The sequence below is a fragment of the Hoplias malabaricus genome, chromosome 2, assembly GCF_029633855.1.
Source record: "Hoplias malabaricus isolate fHopMal1 chromosome 2, fHopMal1.hap1, whole genome shotgun sequence".
In the NCBI taxonomy this organism is placed as follows: Eukaryota; Metazoa; Chordata; class Actinopteri; order Characiformes; family Erythrinidae; genus Hoplias; species Hoplias malabaricus.
Genome location: NC_089801.1, coordinates 78,022,578 through 78,038,753, shown reverse-complemented (window position 1 = coordinate 78,038,753; position 16,176 = coordinate 78,022,578). Strand labels below are relative to the sequence as shown.

General features: G+C 37.3%; 1 long non-coding RNA gene across 1 annotated transcript; it reads right to left on the bottom strand.

The window, feature by feature from the left end:
- Positions 1–9,765: 9,765 nt before the first annotated feature.
- On the bottom strand, positions 9,766–11,609 carry LOC136687368 (uncharacterized). Its single transcript, XR_010800443.1, has 3 exons — positions 11,509–11,609; positions 10,753–10,860; positions 9,766–10,084 (listed from the first exon to the last, which is right to left on the bottom strand). It is a non-coding gene; the product is annotated as an uncharacterized lncRNA (long non-coding RNA).
- Positions 11,610–16,176: the final 4,567 nt, after the last annotated feature.

The window sequence follows — 16,176 nt, the reverse complement described above, 5'->3', positions numbered from 1 at the left end:
CTACGCGGCAGTAGGTGTGACATGGGTCCACGGGGATCACATTTTAATTATTTTTTGAAAATGTGTACTATTTTTTCTGGATTTTTTTTGCCAGTACTCTTGACACATGCATGAGGATTACTCATGAACGGTGAGTGAAAATCAGTGATTTTACACTTTAATTTGGTACATTGACTGTCGACTTTGGACCTGTAGTACGTGAGATATACTGACGGATATAACAATGGGTGATTTTTTCATAGGCGCCGCTGACCAATGAGCAAAACGAGGCAAATTTACGCTGGGTTTCTAGGTTACACCTATCAACTCATTCGTTTATGATGCAGATTATTGAGAGTATGTTACAAAGAGCAGCCAGTAACAAATAGTGAGAGCTGAAGAAGAGAAGATAACTCATACCGTTTTCTCTGATGAGACGGCATGCAGCTCCAGGTTGGAGGCTTATACTCCTGTACTTGTGCTCAATGATGTTTGTCTGTAAGATAACAAAATGGACGCAAGGGGCGCTCCAACAGCCAGAATGACGGAGCTAAAGAAACAAAGTCCTCATTTGTTTCTGACCATGACATATTTTAGGGATTACAAAATAAATCTGCTGAGAAGTAAGATATTTATAAATAAAGAATTTAATAATTTTTAATGGAAAATATAATTTAAAGTTCACTGTATGCATTGTAGTATACTCCCCATGTCTGCATGGGTTTCCTCCGGGTGCTCCGGTTTCCTCCCACGGTCCAAAAACACACGTTGGTAGGTGGATTGGCCTTGTGAAGGACTGGGGCCACCTTGCACCCACCACAACCCTGAGCTGAATAAGTGCCAGGGGCGGATGCTGGTCTTTCAAGGAGGGGAAGCTCAATTTCGGCCTACATCATAAAATTTGTCGGTTTATTTATACGTAAATTCTACCCTCCGTTCCTTTTCAAGAAAATGATCTGTGACCCTGTCGTACCAACAAGGCGTCTTTTCTAGGGACTTGACTAGTGTCCTCTCAATGGCCAGCAGAGCTAGGCTGCTTAAACGGCCTTGGCCCATGTGAAGTGTGTCCGCCTGTGAGTGCTTTGTGACGGTGGAGGGGCTCAGCAGCACCCGCTGGACAGAAACTGCGATAGAAGTCAGAAAGAGTGATAGATGTCAGTCTCCAAACACAAGCAGCTACAAAAAACCCACCAGAAATAGAAGCTCGATTTGTCACTAGTCGTTAACAAAGAAAATGCCGCTAAGAGGTTTAAGAAAGTCTGGTTCAACTCAGAACAGAATGAAAATGTAATTCTCCCACGGATCTTTACACCAAAGTATCGCTGATTCGCTCATTTCGCTGTCAATCAAAAAGGGATTCAGTCTCAGACAGATCATCCAATCATCATGCAGAAGCTGAGCGTCCGGGCCAGCCGAGGCCAGCCCACTGCCCCATAGACCCCCAGAGACGCTGAGCGTCCGATGGGCGGGACAAAACCCAGCATTTATCCAATGACTCGTCTCGTTTCGCCGCCCTTCGCTGCTTCGCTACTGAACTCTGTGGACGCTCACTGTTCAACATAGGAGGTATATTTCAGAGAAGTTAAATCTGCTAATGAAATGAGTCCATCATAATAAAAGCAGGCTCAAATCGTCTGAAGGTGTGAATAACATAGTTTGGAAATAAACTGCACAAAAAAACCCGTTTTATCATGGAGCAAAGAAAAAAAAACAGGCACCAATGTCAAGAGACAATGTCATTGTCAAGAGCAAATCTACAGGAAAACTATGAAATTAAGAGATTGTTAAATTCTCATTAACTTGGTTTGATGAGGCATTTGGTCCTATTTAATATCACATTCTTAATGCAAGGCCTACTTGAGTCACGTTTTATTCTCTGGTTTTCTGTGTCTTACAGCTTACTTAACATGTACTTACTCTGTACTTACCCAGTAATTAGCGGGCTGTAATTTAAGTGTTACCCAAAACTTATCACTTCCATTGTTACCATGTTTTGTTGATGAAAGTGTTATAATCATGTTTTTGAGAGTAACAGAGCAGTGAGCCAGGGTTAGCAGCTGCTAACTTTAGCCTAATTTGTGAACTTTTTAGTGAGAGACCAAGATTCTGGTCATTTTGAAGTGTTTTCTGTAGTTGTGTGGTTGTAAAGGCCAGGAACACACCCTGGAGGGGGCACCAGTTCTTTACCAGGCGCACAATAACACAGTGTAGAGTTATTTTATAGTTTAAATTATTCTATGTTCTTCTTCCTAGTCATATTATTATTGGTAGTAGTAGTAGTAGTTGTGATTTGAAAAATTACACTGTGATTTCAGGATGATAGATTCAGAACATTCAGAAGACTGTGTTATAAACTGTTTGCTATTGTTTATCACTTGGACAGATTAGCTAGCTGCTGAGAAAAAAAATCCTGCACAAATCTACAATAATCTTTAAAATATAAAACAAATTAAAGGACATTACACTCCTTTTAAGACATAATTAATTGATAAGTATGTTACAGAAAATGCTGCTACAGGGAGCTGTTCTGCTTCATCACATCCAATCAGGTTTTTAAATACGTTCAAAATCATCTATATGCCACTCTGTTCAACTGAGAGAGAGAGAGAGAGAGAGAGAGAGAGAGAGAGAGATTAATTCTCTCCTACCAAGAATTAATATTGAAAATACCAAATCTCCTTTTTTGCCACAAAAACTGACCAAAAATTTATTTCCTCCTGTTATTAGGAAATAACAGGAGTTTCGGAGAAGGACGACACCCAAACTCCACCTCTAAATCATTACACACCCTATAAAACCCCTCTCCCCTCACCTTCTTGTGACAAAAATTCACACCCCACCACCACCCCAGCTCCTCCTCTTCCAACATTGACTCGCAAGCGGAGGTCCAGCTTCAGATTGCACCAGCAGACGCCAATCAGAACTCCAGCTCAATTCCCTCAGAGTTCCCCTTCCTTGCCACACACATTTCGGTTGTCCACACTTTGCAAATGACTTTTTTCATTCATTCATTCATTCATTACCTGTAACTGCTTATCCAGTTCAGGGTCGCGGTGGGTCCAGAGCCTACCTGGAATCATCGGGCGCAAGGCCGGGAAAACACCCTGGAGGGGGCATGACTTTTTTCATTTTATTAAAAAAAAAGGAAAAAAGCACATCTCTTTTACATTCAATCAACATAGTTATGATAAATGGATCAGAAGAAATTGTCGGAAAACTTCATAAAGTCTTTCTTTATCAGCATCCATTAAAAGTCAATACACTAAGTTGTCTGTATTTAACAGGCTCAGAACTAGCTTTAGTTAAAATGTCAGCTATGTCGGACAGGAGCTTCTCTGTTTGAGAACAGGGGAGCTGGGATTCAGCGCTGGTGATTTTGGTAAGATACATTGTACCCGTGCTGAAACAGTCACGTATAAACACCCTGCATTTGGTCATCCTAGAAAAAGCTGGCTCCTGTTAAATTGCAGGGAATGTGAGTTGGGCTTCTTTAAGATGGAACTTTGTCTCACCTATTGAGGATATGCAGCGATCTTCGAGACCAGAGCAAGTCACGACTCTACTGTCACATGCTTCCCCCGACACTGGAAACACTTCAGTACTGCAGAAGCCTGAAAAGCTTGTCAGATTAAAAAAAAACACAAAAAAATAAATGAAGTGACAAGATGTCTTACTGCTCCTTTTGACAAGGACATACTCACACATTGTACAATAAAAATATTTAAAAACCCTTCAAACCCATTAAATGTGTATTTTGGCCATGCAGCACTGAGCAACAAAAATGTAAGCAATATTTTAAATATGAAGTTTCCTTTTGAATATTCAAGTGTTTTACACAGGAAACCTTTATTAATTATTTATTTTTTTTATATGTTAATAGTTGTCAAAAACAAACAAAAATGATTGCATTAAAATCCTCAATATAATATTTAATCAATAATAATATATTAGTATTCTTTTGCAGAAGAAAACACTATATATATTAAAGAAAACAAAAAGCCTACATCACAATACCTCAGCTGTAAAAGGTCTATAACTTTTATTCAGGAAAAAAATTTTTTGGCTATATAATATTTTATATGTATTTTGTGCTTAATTTTGACATAAAGGTGGTGCAGCAGGTAGTGTCGCAGTAACACAGCTCCAGGGACCTGGAGGTTGTGGGTTTGAGTCCCGCTCCGGGTGACTGTCTGTGAGTAGTTGGTGTGTTCTCTCTGTGTCTGCATGGGTTTCCTCCGGGTGACTGTCTGTGAGGAGTTGGTGTGTTCTCCCTGTGTCTGTGTGGGTTTCCTCTGGGTGACTGTCTTTGAGGAGTTGGTGTGTTCTCCCTGTGTCTGCGTGGGTTTCCTCCATGTTCTTCGGTTTCCTCCCACGATCCAAAAACACACGTTGGTAGGTGGATTGCTCACCATTTAAAAAAAAAAGGGAACAACTCTTTATTTATTTACCAGCAGAGGTTATTTGCAGATAGGATGTAATTAATGAATTCATTAATAGTTAGGGTGACACCGTCATACTACATGTAATGTTGCTACCACACAGCTCAGGATCTCGGGGCCCTGAGTCTGGTCCATGTCTCAGGTCACTGCTTATGAAGACACCTTCGCATTTAGGTGTCTGGGTGTGCGTGAGAGAGAGTGTATGTGATCAATCTAAAGGTTAAAAGCCCTACACTGTCTTCCCAGTCCATCAACACATACGATATAAAATCCTACTCCTGTTTTTTTAAACCATTACATTGTCTGGTTCTGATGACCTCAATGCTCTGTTGTCCACACATACACCTTCACGTTCACTCTGGTCTGCTGATGCTCATTTGCTCTCAGTTCCTTCTTTTTCAGACTTTTATTCCTAGTTTGTAGTTTTATTTCCCCTTTCTCTTCTCATGGTTTCATGAGGTATTGAACCGTAAAGTGTTCTTCAGTATCCTGAAAGGAGCTTATAAATGTGATTTATTATTATTATTATTATTATTATTATTGTTGTTATTATTATTATTATTATTATTATTATTATTATTATTATACAAATAATAAATATATAAATAACCTCCAATTTTTTTTTTATTTTACAGAAGGAAAATAGCCTTCTTAAATTTCAGTGGAAGTGAAAGTAAATATATTTTATTCCAAGTGATTTGATTTTGAAGCATTCCTATTGGTTCATTAACTGAATGTTTCATACAGTGGAGGACAGCTGCCGTGTTCAACTGATGAAGCAATGAAACATTTCCTTTTTTATCTGGAAAAAGTATCTCAGATCGGTTGCTTTTTGCCACAGAGCAACTGTAGAAATATCACCTGATTGTAATAAAGATAACAGGCCAGAGGTTTTAAACAGCTACTAATTCATTGACAAAATAGTGCTATTATGCGGAGGTATAAACTGATGTAGAGAGTATCACTTCATTCTAAGCATTTGTTGGATTTGTATTAACTTTATTTTGTTTGAACTGTCAGGTCATTTTAAACATTATACACTGGTGAATATGGAAGAAGAATGAAGGTTGGAGTTTAATTGTTCTTCTAAATTAAACATGACTTTAATTTAGAGGCTTTTGGTCTGTAATCTCAGAACTGGAAACCTTGAGGCTTATTTACAAAATAAAAGTACTATGAAAGACAAGTAAATCTTATTAAAGGGCGTGTTTATTGGTTGTACTGTATTTGTGCGTATGGATATTTGATTTTCAGTTATTTTTTAAAGATAAAGGAACTTCAACTGAACTATGAAATGTATTTTGTCATACTTTATTACCCAATAAGTGAGAGATTCTTTTCTGTCTCTTTTTTTTTAACAGGACCAGTCTGAGGTTGGGCAAATGACAATGAAGCAAGCTTTGAGAAAGTGAAACCACAGACTCCTACCATGAAGTTTTGCAGTTTGGTCTCAGCAAACAGCTGCACATTTTCAAGCAGAAATGATCCTCATTGAAGTGTTACATTTACACAGAAAAATCAGACAATACTCACCCAGAAGACACAGTTTTCTGATCTGATGCAGCCTTTTTTGCAAAACTCTAAACACTTTCTCATGAACATAGTATACACATTCTGCACTGTGGTGCACTGTACTCCTAAGTGTCAGTCACTAGCTACAAAGGTTAAACACAACTGACGCAGGATAGAACACTACATACTGTGCACAAATGTCTTTTTCAGTGATTGTTATGAATGTAAGGGAAACAGGACGAAGTGGGCAACTTTTCAGCAGTTTCACCATGACCTTCATAGTCTGGACATTGAGAGGAAAACATAAAAATTAAGGTGACTGTACAGTAAAAGTACATAGCTGGATGGCTACCAATCCACCTTTTAGAGAAACTCTGCAGGTCTAATACAGTTTGACTCCATGAAATTCAGCAAGGTCGTAAAGAAGTATCCTGCAATGCACGCCTTGTTCCTGCTCCAAAACACGGCAAACCCACCTCAATATTAAGTCGTTCTTTCAAAACTCTGGCACATGTTTTTATCCAAGAGGAACATATAGTCAATCACAGCAAAGCAGCTCTCAGCACTCTAACAGTTGATGGCATTACAGAAACAGTTTCACTTTCCATGTGTCAGTTCTTCTAGGAAAAAAACAGACGTTATGACGTCCACTGCTTTTTTCCTGGAAACCACTACTTTTATTGGTTTAGTGTCAAATGTGTGCATTTTTGGTAACATATAATTTACAGGTGAATGACTGATATTTACTGTGTGGTCGACAACAAAGTGTTCATGAAAGACTTGGTGCAGTAAAAGTGCTTATAACTATACACTCTCAGAAAAAAAGGTACTGTACAGGTATATTACTGTCACTAAAGGTACAAACAGTGTAAATGTACTTTTAAATGTACAACAGTGGTTTAGAGTTGAGTTGTGTTCCCTAAAGATACATTACATTTTCTTCTCCAAAAGGAGAGTTGATTATTTGTAAAATTTCGTTATAGAACTGTGTCAAATAAAATAAGAATGTCCTGGAGATGAAACAAAACATTAAAATCTATGATTATAACAGACCGTGGTACAAATATGTTCCCTAATTAGATGAACCACAACTGATTCCAAACTCAATCGGAGACACAGGTGTCGACTTATAAAACGAGGCTTTCTGTATCGAGTGTGGTCAATGTGGGTACACAACACCATACAGGAGCAGAGAGAGAGAGGGAGAGGGAGAATAATGTCTAGACAAGGGAGAGATTGAAATAGGACTGTGCATTTTTCTGTTTTTTTTTCCTGTCTATGTCTTTCCTGTCTTTTTATTCCTGTCACATTTGAAACCATGTATGTTGGATTTTTTACAGATCACTGGCAGTTATTTCATGACTCTTCTGTAATATACATGTTTACTGCACCAAGTCTGTCATGAACACTTTTTTTTTTGTAATAAATATAGTGTTTTTTTCACATTTTATTTTCACACTCGCACGTAGGTTTGTAGCCGCAAATGTGCAAACAAATACACCTGCAGGTCCAGTATGAGGGTATGGATATTGGGCCAGTAAGTAGATTGTCAGTTAAGCCATTCAGTCATTTTCTTCGGTCCGAAAGAAACGATTGGATGAAATATTTACTGTTTTTGCTATTTTTTTATATACACAACAAATCTCTTTCTTTATGTCGTCAGATCTTTAAACTTACTGGCTGCTATCAGGATGTCAAGAGTATTTTGAGAAATATAACAAAAAAAAAATATTTTTAAGGCAGATCACCAAACCCTAGCTTTAAGAACAAATTCAAAGTTAGTCCCTAATGAAAAGTTGGAAAAAGGAAAGAAAATATAGAATTTCCAAAGAAACTCTTCCCAAAAATGTGGGCATTGTGAGCTTAATGGGACGTCACATTCAATATGTGGACCTTCCCTGAGAGCATGGAGATGGCGGTCCACTTTTGGCCCACTGATGGCAAAGTTGGAGGTCCACTAGTGTTTGGCACAGCATTTTCTGGGCGGACCGCTGGTGATTAAACAGAATCTTAGACAAAATGCCACATTATAGCACTTTTTATCATTTTTTTCCTTCATTAGGTTCTTTTGTTATCCTTTACATATAAAAGTTAAGTAAATAATTTTAATCCAGCACAGTGTCAACATTTTTAGCATAATCATTTTATTTCAGGCTTATACTCATTATTATATCTCTCATAGTTGTTGGTAATTTTTGTATTAGTTTGTTTTCCAAAATAAAAGTCCCTGTGCATTTAAAATATGTTTGAGAAGATTAAAAATTAGTTATATCCTGAACAGGACAGTAATCTGAGTGGTCGGATGGTGGACCAGCAGTGGTGTACAGTCAGTGGTGTGCCAGCCTTTTTATGCCAGTGGACCGATATATGCTCGCTGTCTGGGTTGAGGTGAAAACATGGAGACAAGTGGACAAAAGTAATTAAATTAAATTAAATTTGATTAAAAAAAGAAAAAACTTATAAAAACATAGTTTGCTGGAAATAGAGGATGGTCGCTCAGCTTTAAGAAGGATGTAATCAGAGAAATCAAGAAAAGCCCATTAAGAAAGATGTAGACAGAATACTCCAGAAAAGATTATGTTTACTGAAAAAATAGCTGGAGAACAGCGCCGCCTTGTGGACGAGACACAAAAACTAATGATGAATACGTTTTTGTTCTGTACACTAGGTGGCACTATTCTGCTCCACTGAACATGTCTGTTGATATACGATTAGGCACTTTTCAGGGAACACACACATAAGAACAGATAGGTTAGAATTAGCAACCTATTTTAACATAAGCAACAATGGTTGCAAAGGTAATAAGTTACATTTATGACAATAATAATAAATTAAAATTGCATTTATATAATAATAATAATAATAATAATAATAATAATAATACAGTACATTGTTCTAAAAATATTACTTTTCCCAGTGATGTCACCAAGTGCTTACATTATGTTTATCCTTGGGCAGTGACAGCACTAAAACTGGAGAAGCATTAACACAGTGAGAGGATTCCTCACATTGCTGTAGTTTGTCAATGCAATGTCCTTTGCCTTCTATAGTTTCCCATTTTTTGCATTTAATTTTTGTATGGTTTTATAGCTTGGTCTGCTCTACCCATGTGTAGTGAGGGTGCAGTCACTTTTTCATATCTTGTATATCGTAATATCCTTCTGTGAATTTTACTGTGTTGTTGTTTTTCTTGGTACTGGCTGCTAATGTATCTGCGATAACACAGTCCTACCAGCAGAGATTAGCTGGCTGCTATCAAGCAAACTTGTGCTTGGCATTGCTTTCTTCACTTACATTGAGTTTTTCTCCTATAAATACATTTCAAATTTAGGGTGTTATGATGAGGATTATTATAATGGTATAGTGTATGTTTGTTAGTTTTTTTATCGTCCTAAAACAGAGCCAGTATTAACCATACCCATGCACCAAAAAATAAATAAATAAATAAATAAAAATAATAATAGCATGACATCATCATGAAACAACCCATTATTTGACACAGTACTGAATTAACCCAGAAATGATTTAAGTATTAAAATAAATAAATTATTATGGATGAAGCAGAATTTAACTATGTATTTATCAGGATTTAAAATTTTGCCCAGTGGTTCCATCATGGACTTAGTGTTGTAGTCTTGTTGTAGTCACACAACTTTATTGTACCATTGTCAAGGCCATATTGTCAGGACAACAGAACACTAACAAAATGTCAAAGACCTGGGGAAATTACAGAGTGATATCATGTGATTGGGAGCACTAAATCACTTGGTGACAAAAGTGGTTCAACACTATTTCACCATAAAAGACAGTAAATGACTCTCTTCTGAAGCCTTCAAATCATTTATTGATAAACAGAATTCTGTTACAATCTAATCATCATGAATAAACATGGGAATAAATGGAGAAATTAACTGATATCCAGACAGTGCTAGTATTTCTGTTACTGCAGTTAGAGAAAAATCATTGAGTTCAGAAGAAGGGGAGGGAGGAGAGCAGAGGAACCAGTATCATCATCAGACTCAGATTAACCCCTTCAGCGCCGTTACACAGGTCTTTCTGACAGCAAGTTGTCTTTGAAGAGATCTTTTTTGCTGCATCACATCCAATCTGGTTTGTACATCGTTTTACAGTCACCTTTATGCCATTCTGTTCAACTGAGAGAGAGAACAGAATTAATGCTTTGTTAATTGTTGTTGTAGTAATTGTTGACACCACTGATTTGATGACATATGTTGAAAATACCACATTTCCTTTAAACTACCTCAAAATATTATGATGAATGGGTAAAAATAGATGAGAGTTGATACTTGAAATAAAGCCTTTGTTCATCAACTTCCATTAAGATGTGACAATATTCACGTTATTAATATGAACACTAGTTAAATTCAGAGAATGTTTTATTTTTTTGTGAAATGATGCAAACATAAGTTTCATACATTATTTCTTCTCTCATACTTTGTGATGTGCTCACATTGTCCTGTTAATTGTATAAATGTTACAATGGTTTCTTGAGGTTTTGGTCATCCCCTTTCACTAACTGAAATGTCCACCTTCCCGGGACGACCAGTGGTCTGTGTAATGAGTTGTTAGAACACGTTGGAGCAACCGTCTCAGTGATTCAACACAACAGCTGAAATATTCACACACAGGTAGCCTACAGATTGATATCAATGTTGTGTTTTGCTAGGATATGACACACAAGTGTCTCATTTCAAAAACAAATATTGACATATACTCTTACACTTCACATGCTCCTACAGTTCTGCATATTATGGGCTTGTGGGTTTGTTTAAGATATTACAGAGATAGATATTTATCTCACCTGTTGAGGACATGCAGTGATCTTCAAGACTAGTGCAATTCACAGTTGTAGAGTCACAAGTTTCTGCCAGACACTGGTAACACTGCAGTGCTGCAGAAGCCTGAAAAGCTTTTCAAATAAAAAAGAAACAAATATAGAAAGAAAAAATGATAAAACATCTTGCCTCTCTTTTGACAAAGTCATACACACAAAATGTACAAAAACAATATAAAAACAATGGAAATAGCAACAATAAAATGAAGCTGTTTGAACGTATCATTGTTTACATTGTTCTTTAATATAAGCGTCATGGCTAGGGCTCCACTGAGCAACATTTATAAAAAATTAAAAAAATACAATGCAACATTATGGATACCCCTGCTATAATTGTTTTTGAATGTGACCCTTTTTATTTAAAGTATGAAATATTAAATATATTAAAATATGACTATATTTTTCTAATTAATGTCTGTGAGGAGTTGGTGTGTTCTCCCAGTGTTCGCGTGGGTTTCCTCCGGGTGCTCCGGTTTCCTCCCACAGTCCAAAAACACAGGTTGGTAGGTGGATTGGCAACTCAAATGTGTCCGTAGGTGTGAGTGAATGTGTGTGTGTGTCTGTGTTGCCCTGTGAAGGACTCGCGCCCCCTCCAGGGTGTATTCCCGCCTTGCGCCCAATGATTCCAGGTAGGCTCTGGACCCACTGCAACCCTGAATTGGATAAGCAGTAACATATAATGAATTAATGAATAATTAGAGTACTTTATGTTAATCAGTTTACCTCCAAACAGGAAGACGCAGAAGAGCAGCACTGAGATCAGATGCTTCATAGCTGGTGGACTGTGAAAGCTGTGAGGTGGAGAAATGAGAGCGGGACTGAATATCAGCTCTTGAAGGGTGTGTCCTTCTGGACACTTTTAACACTCAGAATTGTCTAGTGTTGTGACATACACTCCATTTTTACAGCTTGTGGAGCACACACACCACTCAACATTAGCTTTATATGATCCACTTTCTGTTTAGTTTTTTCACAGAACATTACACAGAAGACTCAATATCTAAACATATTATTTACCTTGCTTTAAAATTCTCAATAAAATCTTTAGTACATCCTCCAAATTTCAGTCTCAGGAACTGGTTGTATCTCCTGATTAAACTAATCCCAAAGATGGTTAGTTGAGGTCTTGGCTCTGTGGTGGTCCACATCCATTAGCTTTTCACATGAGTCATTAGGTAGACACCTCCCCTGATCAGTGTTTCTCTCAATTAAGTCCACTTAGACCAACAATACAATACTAGAATTATTTTTTTTTTACTGGAAATTGATTATCAGTAATGCCAAAAAGGATCTTATTTGAGAATTTAAATAGATCACTTGGTTTCTAATATGTAGGCACTAACCTGGGGCATTGTCAGAGGTCATTTGTGTTTCTGGTTAGACATTTCTCAAGTGGTTCCATTTTAAAGTTTTCATCATGATGAGTACAGAAAGTTTTTTTCAGAATGCAGGAATTCCTGAGTATACTGAAATGTGCAAAATTTATGTTGAAAGTCACATTTTGAAATGCAGTAAGGCAAAGTCTCTAACACACACACACACACACACACACAAACACACTCACACCTATGGACACCCTTTAGTCACCAATCCACCTACCAACGTGTGTTTTTGGACAGTGGGAGGAAACTGGAGCACTCGGAGGAAACCCACGCAGACACGGGGAGAACACACCACACTCCTCACAGATAGTCACCCAGAGCAGGACTTGAACCCACTGTGACACCTGCTGCACCACCATGCTGCCCCAGATACTGAATATTCAAATGCCAACAAGAACAAAAACAAACCCTGAAACATATCCTCAACATTTTTTTCTACCTGATTTTTTATCTCAATGACTTTAAATCTCAATTGAATAAAGGTTAAATTATATAAATTCAGATGGTCTCATAGTAAAATGCTAAATTTATTGTCTATCATAGCTCTTCATGTTTGAGGCTTTCAAAACTATTTAAATCATATTGTTCTTAGAATTTAATAAATACCTGCAATATCACAAGGCAGCAGAAACAGTAAGTGTTTTTTAGGGTCTTCAGATTTGTCAGATTTGGTTTGATTACAATGAATTGCTCTGTTACTGTGGTTTGTTTGATTATGTGTAAACAATGCCATTTAAACTTTGGTGTGCACCAGACAAGGGGACACTGACGACCTGAGCAGGTGTGTCTCAGTCTGTTTCTAAATAAATTCTGGTGAAGTTCATTTGATGTAGGAACATAGTATGAACCAAAGTCATCTAAACTAACCAAACATGTCACATAATGGTTGTATTAGGTGTTCTTGCAGCTACAGCTAAGCACTAACTGAGTGTCCGTTCCAACATTTGTGTGTTATCTGAAGCTGGTTTAGCTGGGCTGTGTCCTAAATGCTACTATGCTACACAGTGTTTCAAAAGTAGTAACCAGTTGATAATCACAAAACAGATATATATTTTTTTAATTCAGCAGATCACAAATGTTTATTTGCATATAAAGCAGGGATGTAAGATACAATCATAAGCTGTTGTAATGCTGTGTGCAAACAGAGGCACTTAAGGTGGCCACTTGTAATCGGATGGAAGAAATACGCGTAAGACTGGAAGAAAATAATGTTTTGCTTCTCTACATTGGTCAAGCTAATATTTGAGTGTTTCTCTCAGATTCTGAATGTGTTCCAATGCCAAGCTCAAGATACTCTGGACGTCTTTTTCCCAGTAGAATAACAGGTCCCTCATTCATGATTTCAGTAATGCATGTGCAACAAAGCTGTGTTCTATGTAAGATCTACTTTTTGCTTCTGAATATTAGACAAGCATTTAACAAAGTATAACAAAGTATCAGACTCTGTAAGTGTTTGAACACCAGCCTCAAAATACTCCCAGCAGAGTCAGATGTCCACTGCGCAAAAATCCAGTGCTAAGTCTCAGATGAAAAGAGGCTATAGTTTGTAACAGTTGCCAAAAATATCCTTTTGCATGTTTGTGTTAGTAGTTTACAAACAGGCATCTGTCACTGCTGCCTCCACTCGTGACACCACAACCATGCTGCACTACAGACTTGCCACCCTCAAGCCCCGTTTGTTGTTTCTAAGGGTTTGAATCATGCAAACCTCTCCTGTACCCTACCCACTTTCAGTCAGTACATCAGCTGGCCTACCAGGGAAAATAAAACACTGGACTTGCTTTATGTCAGCATCAAGGAGGCATAGCTCTATTGTACTTCGCATGTAGGGATGGGAAGGCATGAAGTCCTTTGATGTGAAACTTTCTATGAACATGTAGTGTATTTTCCACTGTATGCTGGGGCAGCAGTGTCACAGCCAAGGACATCAACAGACTCAACAAGATCATTAGAAAAAAACGATTCAGTCTTGGGGTGAAAATAGACAGAGTGGCTTAAGTTTGCAAACCACATACTCCAATTCCTCCCACAGTCCAAAAACACACGTTGTAGGTGGATTGGCAACTCAAAAGTGTCCGTAGGTATGAGTGAGTGTGAGTGAATGTGTGTGTGTGTCTGTGTTGCCCTGTGAAGGACTGGCGCCCCCTCCAGGGTGTATTCCCGTCTTGCGCCCAATGATTCCAGGTAGGCTCTGGACCCACCGCAACCCTGAATTGGATAAGCGGTTACAGATAATGAATGAATGAATAGACCTGTATATGAATGTCTTTGCTCTTCAGTGTTTTAATATGGAATGATAGCATTGTGTACTCCGTATTTGTGCCCAAATTATCCCCTTACTGAACCCAACCACAAACAAAATTCTTGACAGATATTTTCAACAGTATTTGTACACACAGATCTTGACAAACAGGTAATGTTACAAGAGCCATCACAGATTGCCAATAGGCAGGATGTAATGAATCTTTCCCTTGTGCTAAAAAACCTATTAAATCTCTGCAATGTGATCAGTTATTGAATATTTTTTGAAACTGCTGTTTTTATAGAAGATGAGCAGATTATTGATAAGTAGATGAAAATTAGATGCTTGCCGGGTATTAATGTTTGACTCTGGCTGGGTATTCATTTTGCGTGGTTATGGTTTGTCAGTGCAGTATCTTATAATCAAGAAATTTCCACATTTCTTAGGGACAGTATGTCATATTTAATGATGTAAGCTATCCAATGGTCTCCTCCCATTAGAGGTTTTGTTTAATTAGTCCCAGAAATATCAAGTACTCTCGCCAATGCTGAAGTTGCTGTAGACTACATATACACAAAGAATTTCTAAATGGTGCAATATCTGTTTCTTCAGGCTCTTCAGCAACCTCCTGATGGCAAAATTCAATATGAAGGGGAAGGAGAAGAAGCAGAACCTGACTCTAAAGACAACTAAATCTTTCCCAGATTTCTTAATAGACTTAATTTATATTAATGACTTCAACCTTTTTTCGAAATGTTCTAAACAAATAATCTGTGGAATAGGAAACATTACTCTGAAAAAGAAAGTAGTTTGTTAAATTGATGGAATGTTATTTAAAAGTGAACTATCTCACATTTTAAACATTAATATAGCAGCAAGTGACTCATTGCAGTGTAACAATATAGTAGAGTTAAGTTGTCCTGAGCAGAGAAAGAGAGTATGATTTCCTAGTTCCTGAAATATGATGCGTTGTCACATGAAAACAAGGAAAGTCCTAGGTCTATAATTATATTAATATAAAAGTAATGCAATATTCTGCCATTATAATCACTCCATTCATCAGCCTGTGTGATCTCAGTTTTGTCAAATTTTTATTGGTTTTATCATTTTAATCACTTTACTCCTGTCCAGATGCAAATCTCTGAGTTTTAACAGGCAGATCTCGCCTCACATTGAATAAAATAGAAGTTTGCCCACTGCTACAAACCATATTTAGCCTCTGAGTGTGCATTTCCATAGAAAACCCCAGTTAATGTTTTCAGAGCAGCGAAAAAATAGAAAATAGAAGAGTTACTCAGTGTATGTGTTAAAAGTTCTCTGGACTTCAACTGGGAGTATGATATAAGAAGAAAAAAAATATTATTAAAAAATAATATAAAAAAAATAATAATGAAAGGAGTGATTATAATGGCAGCAGCTGGTATATAGCTTTACATTTATATTCAGATATGCACTATATGCATAACTTTTCATGTCTATTATATTGGGAACTAGAAAATTGGACATCCTTTAGTTCTTCATTGCCATGTGGATGTGAGATTACAGATGTTTTAAAAAGATGTTGCAAAAAACTTGCTTCTTGTGTCTCTCCGGACGTCTTTTGAACATCTGACAAACATGTTAAAACTTGCTCAGTGGGCGAAGGCTAAAAGACACAACCAAAACAAATATAAACTAATGAAATCCTTGTTAGATTACTGATCTGTCACTTGGTTAGATGCAATAAGCAGAAACTCACTGGTTTATCAAACATGTGAGAGTGGACAT